Here is a 13,033-nt window from a genome sequence, read left to right as displayed (position 1 = left end):
GGGTAGGGAAGTGGGGGGGGGTGTATGGGGGACTTTTGGGATAGCATTGGAAATGTAATTGAGGAAAATACGTAATAAAAACATATTAGAAATTAAAAAAAAAAGAAAACCATGGAGGACATTTTCACATGTGATCTGAAATCACCCAATAATTTTACATTTGTAAATCATGCCTACATTATGTAGGCTAATAAATTCCACTTCAACTATTTATATTCCCCACATGGATAAATTCAGAAAGCAATTACAACATAGGTGCCTTTTCTCTAGCTTTTAAACCATTTCTACTTCTTAGTCCAAGAAAACAGCAATCTGATCATTAATTGAAATTGAGAAAGGCAAAGTAAACACTGTAACACGTGAACACACTCCTTGTAGTCCTATAAAACCCAAGTTCAAAGAACCTTGAGTTTGAAACAGACTTGCATGGCTCTGCACGCCACATTAGCTGTGAGAATTCCCATCATCTCAGGACGTACACCTCAGTGAGGTTGCAGGAGGCTGTGCTGATGTGCTCTGGGGCTGTGGAGGAAAGCTAAGGCCTACATTAAATAATGTAGAAGTTCCATAACGTTCACAGGTGAAGAAGAGCTCAAAAGACTGTCAGGCAAATATATTAGAATGAAGAACTCATGCAACTGGAGTTATTATGTCCCATGGGAGAATTCAAAGATGATGTTAGCCAAGGCAGTAAAAAGTTGCTTTGTGAGATGGTTTCAACATCACAGAGATGTTGAATGTTCAGGTCCTATATGAGAAGATGCTGCAAAATCAGTTTCCTTGTAGCATTATAAATGATAGGATCCTAAATAGAAAATGAAAGCATCAGAGCATGATGCACAGAAGCCAAGTAGGCCTAATGATCATGATGACGAGTTTTGATGGATATCCAGGAAGACTTCCTCCATAGATCTATGAAGATTGAAAGTTTAAAAAAAAAAGGTACTCCAATTGCATATGACATACTAGCAACAGAAATAAAATTTGTGTGATCAGAAGATTGGATATAGTTATACAATAAAATCCCTTCCCTCCTTCTCTATCCCTCCTATCCTCCATTCCTTCTTTTTTTCTTTCTTCATTCTTCCTTACTAGATTTCAGCCAGTCCTGGTTAGTGTTTGTCAACTTGACACAGTTTAATGTTATCTGAAAGAAGAAACTTAATTAAGAATGCACCTTTATCAGATTGCCTATAGGTAAGTCTGAAGGTCTTTTTCTTGATTAACTGTTGATATGAGAGGGTCTCCACTGAGGATGACATGACTATTGAGCAAATGGTCCTGGATTGTATAAGAAAGCAGAATGAGCAAGCCATGAGGGAGTGCTAGTACGCAGCACTCCTCCATAGTCTCTGTTTTCCTTTGTGCCTCTAGGTTTTTTCCTTAAGATTCGGTCCTGATGTCCCTTTATGATGGACTGTGATCAGATGAGTAAATCAAGAGGCCTTTTGTCATGGTGGTGTCTATCACACCAAGGGAATGTAAACCAAGATATGGAGTATTTTCACATTTAGAATCCATGGCTGGAACAGAGGTTAGGTCTATCAGGAAAGCACTTTAGCACTTATGATAAGTTTAAGTGTTTTCTTAAAATTGCCAGTGGGTCCACTAGCCATACAGTGTGGAAGATGATCATGCAAATAACTCAAGGGTGGAGTCAAAATTCATATTCCTTTTCCCCCTTTGCTTTGTGGCCCTGAAGTGGAGTACTGTGCACCAATGTGCATCCACTCATTGTGCATACCACAACACCAAAGAAATGAGTTGGCTTGTTCAATCACAGGCTGGAAGCTCTAGAACTACAAGGCTCCATAACTTATTTCCATTAGAAGTTGACTTTTCAAATATTTCATTATAGTGATGATAAGCGGCATAGTACATTTTCTAGGGCATATAATAAGCATGCCATTAAAACGTTGATCTTATCACTAATTTCTGTTTTTTTTCTAAAACAGCACTCCTGTAAAAGAAAATAAAAGTTTATATTTTCAGTCTTGCCACACAATTAACTGAAAACATTTAAATAATTCTGTCTAGCAGTAAACTGAAGGAAGAGAGACTGCCAAGATAAAGTTTAAACCATACACCAACAACATAATAAATGATAATATGAACCAACAGTGATGAGTATATTAGAGTCCTGGGTATGAGATATGTAGTAGAGAGAAACTCACTGAAGACTAAGGGGAGAAATATGTTCATGGAATTTGGGGGAGGGGTATTTCTGATACGTGCATGATTTTAAGGATCCATGATGACATCTTATACTTACCTAGTGATGTGGGCAGAATACCTCACAGAAGTTTTAAAATTCTAGAGACACCCAGTGAACCTGTAAGAGCATCGGTCTAATCCTCATGCTAGATAACCCAAAAGTCAGAAACATAAAAAGAGCTCAGAGCATTAGAGAACCTTATAGCAGTTTGGAACTCTACAAAAACAACCCTGCCACTTGGATCATCACTGGTTCTGGGAAATTAATAGTGTTGGCATTGGCAGTTGGGAAAAGAAATTGTCTTAGTCTGTTTCTAAGACAAACACATCATAAGCTGAGTAGAAGTTAAACAATTAGAGTTTGTTTCATAAGGTTCCAAAAGCAGGAATGTATTATGCTCAGTGGCTTAAAAGGTGTAGTTCCTGTTGTAGTGAATGTTGGATTCTTGTTTTAAGAATAATCTTCCAGTCTCACCTGGCAGAAGAGGTAGAGATCCTCTCTGGAGCTCAGGGCATTAGCTCCATTATTAGGGCTCATTTCTCATAATCCAATCTCCTCTCAAACATTACTCATCAAAATAGCATTTACTGGGCATGTGGATTTAATGAGTTGGGAGATTCTTCAATTTCAGCAAATAGCAGATAATATTTGGAATTTATGGAAGGTTCAAGAAAGAAGGCAGCGACCATTCTAAGATCTAGAGAAAGCAAATGTGTTTCCACAGAGAATCTTGGTAGGTGAAGAAAGAAAGAATTAAATATCTCCACCATGAAACATTTATAAAGAACATGTTTAGTGTAAGTCAAGAGTGTTTCAAGCTTTATCTTACTCAGAAAACAGTCTATTTTCTGAAACAGTATTAGCTGAAGAAGCATAATTGAGGGTTCAAAGAGCCAAGTACACCGTGTGTGTGTATATATATATACACACACATAGTAATATATATATCCTGTATTACAAGCTATCACATAGTTTTATGAAAATTCCATAAAATGACTGGGCATAGATGATCCCAAAGGAACAATGATGGAAGCTGAATTTTCAGAAAGTTAAAGAACTAGATGACGTCACAGAATTGACGACATATGAATGCATGATTTTTTGTTTGCTTTTCCTTCTCTGGCTGTAAATCTATTCTTGATGACTGGGAAATGAATTATGCTAATGTTTATGTTTGAAACAAACTTTTCCAAGCTATGCTTTCAAAAATCATACACGCACATTCTCTCTCTCTCTCTCTCACACACACATACACACACATTTCCATCTTTTTACTAACCATAACAGATAGATTCTACATTCTAATTTGTCAGTTTTTGAAGAGTTGTGTTGTAGGGATCTGCATGCCATGATAATACAACTATATTTTTGATGAGTAAATTTTGTGTCCATTCTAAAGTATTTTCACATATCATTTGGTTAATCCTTTAAATATCTATTAGAAGAAGGAATAAATATATGGCTTTATTTAGAATTTTTGAAAACTAAAACGAGAGCAATTAAAAACCTTATTTGAATTCCTAAGTGGGAAAAATGGGACTTTAATTCAACCAGAAAATCTTTAGATATGATAATCAGTTTCAGCAAAGTAGCAGTATACAAAATCAACATATAAAATCAGTGGATTTTATATATACCAATAATGAACTTGCCAAAAATGAAATTAGGGTGAAATTACATCCACCGTTTGCTTTAAAAATATTAAACTACCTAGGAATTAGCCTAACTTAAGAACTGAACTACCTTTAAGATGAAAATGTAAAGGCATAGAAAAAAATGGAAGAAGGCCCTAGAAAATAGGAAAAAAAAACTTCCATGCTCATGGATTGACTAAATTAATATTGTGTTAAATGACTTTATTGTCAAAAGCAGGATCTGGGATAACATAACCAAGATCCTAATAACATTCTTCACAGAACTGTAAAAGACAATCCTAAAATGTACATAAACACAGAGACCCTGGACAGCCAAAGCAGTGCTAAGAATGAACAATGCTGGAGGCATCACAATATCTGATCTTAAATTGTGCTACAAGACCACAGGGACAAAGACAACATGCTACTGGCCCTAAAGCAGACAGCTAAGCCAATAGAACAGAATAGATGACCCAGATATAAATCCACAGAGCTGCAGCCACTTAATTATTGACAAAAGTGCATAAAAAGCATACATAGGTTACAATAAACAATCTCTTTGACAAATGATGCTGGGCAAACTAGATATTCAAAAATTATCTCTAAAGCTGTCACCCTGCAGAAAGGTCCATTCAAAATAACCAAAGATCTTAACAGAAGACTTGAAATATCAAAACTCTTGGAAAATCATTGGGAAACACTTCAAAATGCAAGAATTGGCAAAAGATATCTGAAAAAGATTCTAATAACACACACACTCACACACACACATGTGCACACATACATACACACCACACACACACACGTATACTCAAAAACACATACACATACACAGAGTCACATATACACTTATACACACAATCACATACACACTCATACCCATCCACACAGACTCACAATACGTATACACATACTCACAAACACAAACACAAAATCACACACACAATTTTGCACGTACTCATACACACTCACACATGTATACTCACCCACATACACACACACACCAAATTACACATATTCACATAAAATTACACACACACTCATGCCCACACATCTATACTCACACACACAATCACACACTTACAGACATACACATACATACACAGACACAAACACACACACGTACAAGAATTGACAAAGGAGATTAAACAGATTGAAAAACTTCTGCTCTATGACAAAAAAACAACCTCCAGTTTAACGTGCCAGCCAAAGAAAGAGAAAGCCATTGACAGCTATCTATCAGACAAGGGGTTAACAGCTAGAATATGTGAAGTATACAGACATTAAACACCTTCTCCCCAAGTCTTTCATTCAACATGGAGATGAATGAACTAAATAAAAGTTAAAGAAAAAACCACAAATGACCAATAAATATTTGAAATAATGTTTAACATCCTTGGCCATCAAAGAAATGCAAATTGAAACCACTTTAGGAACCCATCTCACCCCATTCAGGATGAATAGCACGAAGAAAACAACACACAACAAATACCAACAAGAATGTGGAGAAAGAGGACGCATATTCACTGCTAAAAGGAGTATGAACTGGCATATCCACTATATAAATCAATGTGGATGCTCCTGAAAACACTAAAAATAGAACTACCATGTGACCCAGCTCTCCCATGAATACTCAAATGTACTGAGAGTCCTACCAGAGAGACGCTGGCACATCTGTGCTCATTGCTACACTGTTCAAAATGAGCTAAGAAATGGAAGCTACCTGGATAGAAGAGAAGAATGGGGTAAAGAACACATTAAACACACAATGGAATCATATTTAGTCAAAGAAACAGCAGTGAAGTTTTCAAGAAAACTAATGGAATCAGCGATTATTACGTAAGTAAAATAAGCTAGACTAGATGAATGCACTACAGGCTGTGACACTAGAAAGGAGGTCATAAGAAGGCAAGACAAAAGAGGAAGAAAGAAAAGATAGTAGAACCCATATGACATAAAGACAGAAACAGGGCCATGGGAGGGCAGCAAGGTGGGGGACAAGGAAGCAAAGGATGGGAAGAGGCATACATGGTAACATGACCAAATGCAGTTTTCAGGAGGAAAGATTTATTTCAGTTTATTGCTTATAGTTTGCCATGAAGGGAAATCAGGACAGAAACTCATCATGAACTGTGAAGCAGAAACTAAAACAGAGATCCTAAAGGAACCCTGCATACTCTCTTGCTTTCCATGGCTTGCCTAACTTGCCTTTTTATAGAACCCAGAATTACCTGCCTAGGGGTAGAGCTGCCCACAGTGAGCTGTTTCTTCTCACATCAATGATTAACCAAGAAATGCTTGCAGAGTTGTCTACAGGCCAATCTGATGGAACCATTTTATAAATAGGGTTCCTTATCACAGATCACCCTAACTTTTGTCAAGTTGACAAAAGAATTACTACACAGGGGCAATGAAAATAAACTGTGTCCAGTCAGAAAGAGCCACAAGTAACTTCCACATAATTACACACAGAACAAGATGCCTACTGGGGGAAGATTTACCTAGAAAAACACTGCAGCCATGTTTCCAAACCATTTCATGAGCGTGGCCACATGATGTCCCATTCTGGCTGACTGCTCTCAGCAACTCTCATGAGCAGAACATAAAAACACTGGCTGTCTTATTTGGAAGGGTGCAAATTAGATTCTTCTTTGTGACTTCCCGTCAGTCCAGAAGATGCTCTCCTTAGGAGGGGTACATTTTCTTTCTCCATAAATAAGGATAGTGTGTCAAAAATATTTGTGTGACAATAAAGAAGACAAGTGTTGGAGGAGAAATCTCGCATTTACCAGGAGCTTTGAGGAGTGGAGAGAACACTCAAATGATGCAGTCCATCACATGAATCTGAAGCATGTTGATGTCCAGCGGGACCTCCCCACACTTGGGGCACAAGTGAATCAGAATAGGGAGGGGCTGCTGCCTGTGCTGCCAGCTCCTGTCCTCGGCTCCTCTTTGACACTGTGGTATCTGTTGATACCAGAACAGGTGAGAGATAGGGATGTGGCTCAGGACTGGAGTACTTCCCTCAGCTGTTCAGTGTGACATTACCCTCAGTCTCTGTACTGGTGGTGTACAGGCTAGTTTAATTTTTAAAAGCTATTTTCTTCATAGACAAAGTAGCAGCTTACAGACATCAGTTATTACAAAGTAAACTTTTGTGACATGTTTGTTCCACTGCTCATACATAACCAGTAACACTGTAGTATGTATATTCTGTATTAAGCTCACTAGACTTAATATTAGCTTTATGCTGAGATGTTTTGATCAACGTAAATAGGAGCAGGTCCTTTAAATAGAGGGCCAGTGCATGTTTGAATGAGATCCCTGATAAAAAAGGTAAACAAAGCCATGTGTGGTGGTGCATAGCACACCTGCAGTCCCAGCACATGGGAGATTAAGGCAGGAAATTACCAGATAGGTCTACACAGAATAATGGGGATTTGCAAGTTTGTGTTAAAGTTAGCAAGAACTGAACAAGTCCAAAAGTAAACAGCATCAAGTCCTAAAACATTTAAGAAAATTGTCTTGTGTTTACCATAGGACCTCTGGTTAAATATACACAGGGGTGTATTTAAATAAAATCAAAATAGTTCATTCATCTCAATGGAACGTAATATACAGATGACAGTTAATCCTCACATTTGAACAGTTACCCCTTCCAAGACAGTAGAACACTGTACTGTTCATCAATAGTTAGGTTAGATCCCCTCCTCAGGCCCTAGGGACAATGCTAAGGACATTTCTAAAATGACAATGACATTTTTTTCTTATTGTTCCTAGTATAAATTTCTTTACTATTTTATACTGGATTATGTTTCTATAGTATCCCAGATACAAGAGGAAATCAAACCATTTCACAATGAAATTACTTGGAAAATCCTTTTACTTTGTTCAAGTATAATTATCTGATAAATCCAAACTGTGAAGTGAAAACTCAAATGGTCTTAAGAAGACGATGACCAGCCGGGCGTGGTGGTGCACGCCTTTAATCCCAGCACTCGGGAGGCAGAGGCAGGCGGATTTCTGAGTTCGAGGCCAGCCTGGTCTACAAAGTGAGCTCCAGGACAGTCAGGGCTATACAGAGAAACCCTGTCTCGTAAAACCAAAAAAAAAAAAAAAAAAAAAAAAAAAGAAGACGATGACCAAAGCATTTGTTTGATCATGAAGAGGATTACAAATGAAGCGAAGTCCAGATTAAGACTTGGAGATATGTATGCACAGCATCTTCCACAGCAGCTAGGACACAGTGCAATCTAGGTATCCATTCCCTGTGACTGAATAAGGAAACACAATACACAGATGTAGTGGTGTAGTATCCAGCCTTGAAAAACGAAGGGGATTATATCACTTAATAACATAGATGGATCTGGAGACATCATGCCAAGTGAAGTAAGTCAGTCATAGATATCGTGTGATCTCACTTACATGTGAACTCTGAAGAAACTTAGACATTTAGAGCCAAACAGTGGATAGCAGGACAAAAGGGAAGGTGCAGGAAGGATGAGATGCTGGTCAAAGGTATAGAGTCCCAGGAGGGATAATCTGTAGTGATCCACTGCACATAATAGTGACTGTAATCATTTGTATATTAAGGCTATATGACCAGTTTAGTAAACAACTTGTAAACCCTCAAAAAAAAAAAACCCAAAAAACCTGTTAGAGAATGCTAGAATAAAACCTTTTACTTTCTGTGCTAACTTTAAAAAATAGTACAGGGGAAAAAAAAAAGAACATATTAACATATGAAAAGAAGACATGGGTCTTTAAGATCTAGCTTATTAACCAAATGGCATGTGAGTTACAGTAATTAAAAGTGTATAACTGAGCTTAGGACTGAAAGATGGCTCAGTGGTAAGAGCACTCAGTGTCCTTGCAGAGGACCAGGGCTCAGTTCCCAGCACCTTCACTCCTGCTCAGAACCACCTGTAACTCGAGCTCCTAAAGATTCACCAGCTTCTGTAGGCACAATACATGGATGTGGTGCCCATATACACTTGCAAGAGAAACACTTGTACATAATTCCTTATGTACAAAATCAGTCTTTTAAAACTGGGAAATCCCAGCATCTGTGGAAGTCTGAATCAACTCCAAATTCTCTTTATATGTTTATGTGAGGACTAATAACTACTAGACAACAAAGGAGTGGAGTATTTTATGTGCCAATTGCACAGAAAGCTTTACAGTTGGCAATAAAACAGATTTGATTCTATGCCCTCTGAACTGTAGTACTAACATAGAATGCTGGTATCTGTTTTATGTAGGAGAGAGCCAAAGAAATTTGTATCTTAGTCTATTTTTTGACATCAATGGTCATGAACAGCATAAGCCCCGCCATTTAACCTTTTGTGATCAAGTGTCTGCATGGGTGAAGACCCATCAATAATCACAGTTCTCAGGCTCATTTGATGATTGAATGGGAGCAAAGTTTGCAAATCACTTAGCATGATTTCCAATGTCTTATGACAAACAAGCAAACAAACACACCACTAATAAGAAAGGACGAGGATTTCTAATGTTCTAGGAATGAATGGTCCTCCTGCACCAGATCACTCTAGAGATATCTGCATTCTTAGAGGCCATAGAAATCTATTGAGGTTTTTGTTTTCACAAGCCTTTTAAACATCTCTGGTGTGTTTGTTGTAGAGTACCAGCATAGAGAAGAATTCCATTCCCTGCTGTTATACTCCTAAGTATTTTTCTATAGTGGTTCATAATTCTGTAATGAATTAGTACATCAAATTTCCACATTTTTCATTTATATTTTTCTTCTGATATCAACACAATTTTCCCTTTGAAAAGCACCAATCTATACCTTTTATGACATATACTTGTTAGTGTGCTATGGCCCTCTCACTTTTAGCCCAAAAAGGAATGATATAAATGAGAAACTAGGAGAAGCAAATCCTATGAGCTAATGAAATTCCCTCTTGATTTACTGCTTCTGTGTATTGAGCTTCTGTGTAATATATGTACATATATATATATATATATATATATATATATATGTGTGTGTGTGTGTGTGTGTAATATAGCATTATAATTGTATGTAGCTTCCCTCCCATCATGAGTGAAGACCATGGAACCAACATAGAACCCACAGTTAAACAATAGATAAAGAAAGAGAAGACAATTTGATTTCTTGTGGATTTATCTGGATGTGAAGCTAAATCATGACTAAGGATATTAATTTACAGGTCCATCAGATTATTCATCACGTTAACTAGACAAATTGGTACCCTATCATTTGAAAGTTAAAAAAAATCAAAATGATCTCTTTAATTGTAATGACTAGAACTACCAATGTACTTGAAAACACCCAACTGAAACAACTGCAAGCCTTTTGGGCTGCTCACCTATGCTATTGCAGGCCTGTCTCAGCTGAGCACTTACTGTTGAGACTCAACCACTGAAATAGTTTTTCCAACTTCTGGTCTTGCCACTCTGTCTTTCCCTTAAGAATCTGAGTATAGCATTTGAGCTTTTCATAACAGAATAGCAGCATTGTTTTGCATAAACACACATGACTTCTTCCAACTCATTCCCAAATTAGTCTTCTCCATCAGTGTACAAAAATGCCCATGGCATATGGCTCAACTACACTATTACATTCACTCCCTACAGAGATTCTCTGGGTCAGCTCTGGAGACAGTAATTACTTCTTGCACGGAAGTAGCTATGTACCATCAAGGGGCTTGTATAATTGATGTTTCCTATAGCCATGTTTTCTTTTAGGGATACCTTGGAGAGCTGCAGACTTGTTTATTTGGATGATATTTGCTTTACTTATTTTTAAAAACCAGATTATAATTTTATGATGAATTTATTACAGCATTACAGAGCCCCTAAATTCATGTCAAATACATCTCCTTGATAATCATAGATTATGTCTAGAAAAGTCACTGGGCACTTTGGAAAAAACTATTTAATTATTAATAATTATGACCTCACCTCCTGAAAATTCAAATTAGCTTTTATATATGAATATTACAAAATCAATTTCTCACACCAAACATTTCCTCTCTTGGTCTTTGAAGACTCACTTTTTCATTTTCTAGGCAATGGATGTTCTTGAAAAAGAGTAACATGAAAAAAATGTCATTTGTTTCTACTTCTTGGGAATGTAACCTTTCACATTTCACAGTCTTGAGATTCATAATCACCGTGCAAGCTGCAATCAGCAGAGCAGCCTCTCAGACTAATAGGAAGGTAGAGGCGCGAGTTTTAAGCATGCACACATCTGATAGAGGACCTTATTTGAAGAACATTATAGCTAAACTGAAGAGAGCATAGGGCAACAGAAATGATAAATGGAAGGGAAGGGATTACTGAACATATGAGAAGAGATTAAGAAAAATGGGGTTGTTTGGTCTTGAAAGAAGATGAGTCTGAGGTGAATTGATTGAGGAATTTGAACTAGCTAAGGGCCACAATGCAATTAAGTTTGATCCATTTGAAGGTGTACCTTCAGGCATAAATATGTGAAAGGCAAATTAAAGGGCTCTTATTTTACAGAAAGCATGGTGATAAGCAAAGAAAGGATTTGTAAGTACTAAGCTAAAATAAAACACTATTATCCTACTTCAGAAAATATTTGTAGTGTTTAATTGAAGACTCTCACGAACAGGAGAAAGATAGAGGAAGTAAGCTGCCAAGTTGCCATGTTATATAGAGCAGACATTTTATTCATTCCTTACTAATCTTACAAATATTAGCATCAAGATATTAGGCTTGGATTTTAAATTTTCTCATGTTGTTTGTTTGATTTTATGAACTGTTTTTCTCATCTACTAAAGGGGCTACAAAGCTAATGCTTGCATTATTTCATTAGACATTAAACAGCTCAGTGAAATTTGCAAATGCATTACTTAAAATACTTAAAATATTTGGTATATAAGTAGATGCATAACAAATTTGCCAATAATATAGTTAAACAAGAGTTTAAAATGTATTTAGTTCTTTATTCTTTGACAGTTTCCTAACTGTACATATTGAATAGCAGTCCTTCTTCCTCCCAGTTACTCTATCTCCCCTCTCTTCTAGCTGAAACTCATTCTTTCAAGCAGATTTCGCTCTTCTTTCATGTCTTTCTGTCTGTCTTGTGACCTATAAAGTTGAAACAGGTTTTGCCATAATCTACTAACTATGCATTTGCTCATTTATTTTTTTAAAAAAGAGTATATGTGCGATGACTTGGATGATAGTAGCCCCCATAGTCATATATCTAACTATTTGGTCATCAGGAAGAGGTGCTACTTGCAAGGCATTAGCTGTATCCTTGTTGGAATAGGTATTGCTTTACTGGAATAGCTGCAGCCTTCTTGGAGGAAATGTGTCACTGAATGGAGGTTTTGGAGTTTCTAAAACTCAAGCCAGTTTCAGAGTCTCTTTGTGCCTGCTGCCTGCAACTGGAGGTAGAACTCTCAGTGATCATGTTTGCCTGCATGCTGCCATGCTTCCCACCATGCTGGTAATGGACTAAAATTCTGAAACTGTAAGCAAACCCCAATTAAATACATTTTTTTTATAAGAGTTGTCATGGTCATGGTATCACAGAGCAATAGAATACTGATTAAGACCATGAAATGTAAAGAAGTCATTTTGTAAAAAAAAATTGAGTTATTTTTTCTATTCTATATTTTTCTAAATCATGATCTGAAACATAAAACAAAAACATACAAGAAAATGTAGTGGTTCTTAACCTTCCTAGTTCTGTTACCCGTTAATACAGCTGTTCATATTGTGCTGACCCCCTCCCAACCATAAAGTTTTCATCCCTCCTTCATAACTGTAATTTTGCTACTGGAATGAATCAGAATATAATTTTCTGTGTTTTCCAATGTCTGTGAAAGGGTCTCAAAGACGGCCCCAAGAAGAATTTGAGAACAGCTGAGGTACAAAGAAATACCATGGTTTTAAAATCTAATAATAAATGTAGAATATAACCATCACAAATGTTGTGGTCATGGTCATGGATGTTTAGTATCATGGCCAAAAAAATGTCTGCTGAACACCATCCTGTACAGGATACAGTATCATAATGAAGAAGTTCCTTGAGCATAAAACAATACCACAATAGTGTTATATATAATAAAGATAATATAATTAATAACATGTATTTTATCTATAGAATATATTCACTACTCCAAAGTGAACACAGGCATAAATATATTTACTATGGTATAAA

Source organism: Mus caroli, chromosome 5 (genome assembly GCF_900094665.2).
Source record: "Mus caroli chromosome 5, CAROLI_EIJ_v1.1, whole genome shotgun sequence".
Lineage (NCBI taxonomy): Eukaryota > Metazoa > Chordata > Mammalia > Rodentia > Muridae > Mus > Mus caroli.
Note: the sequence above shows the minus strand (reverse complement) of the source record.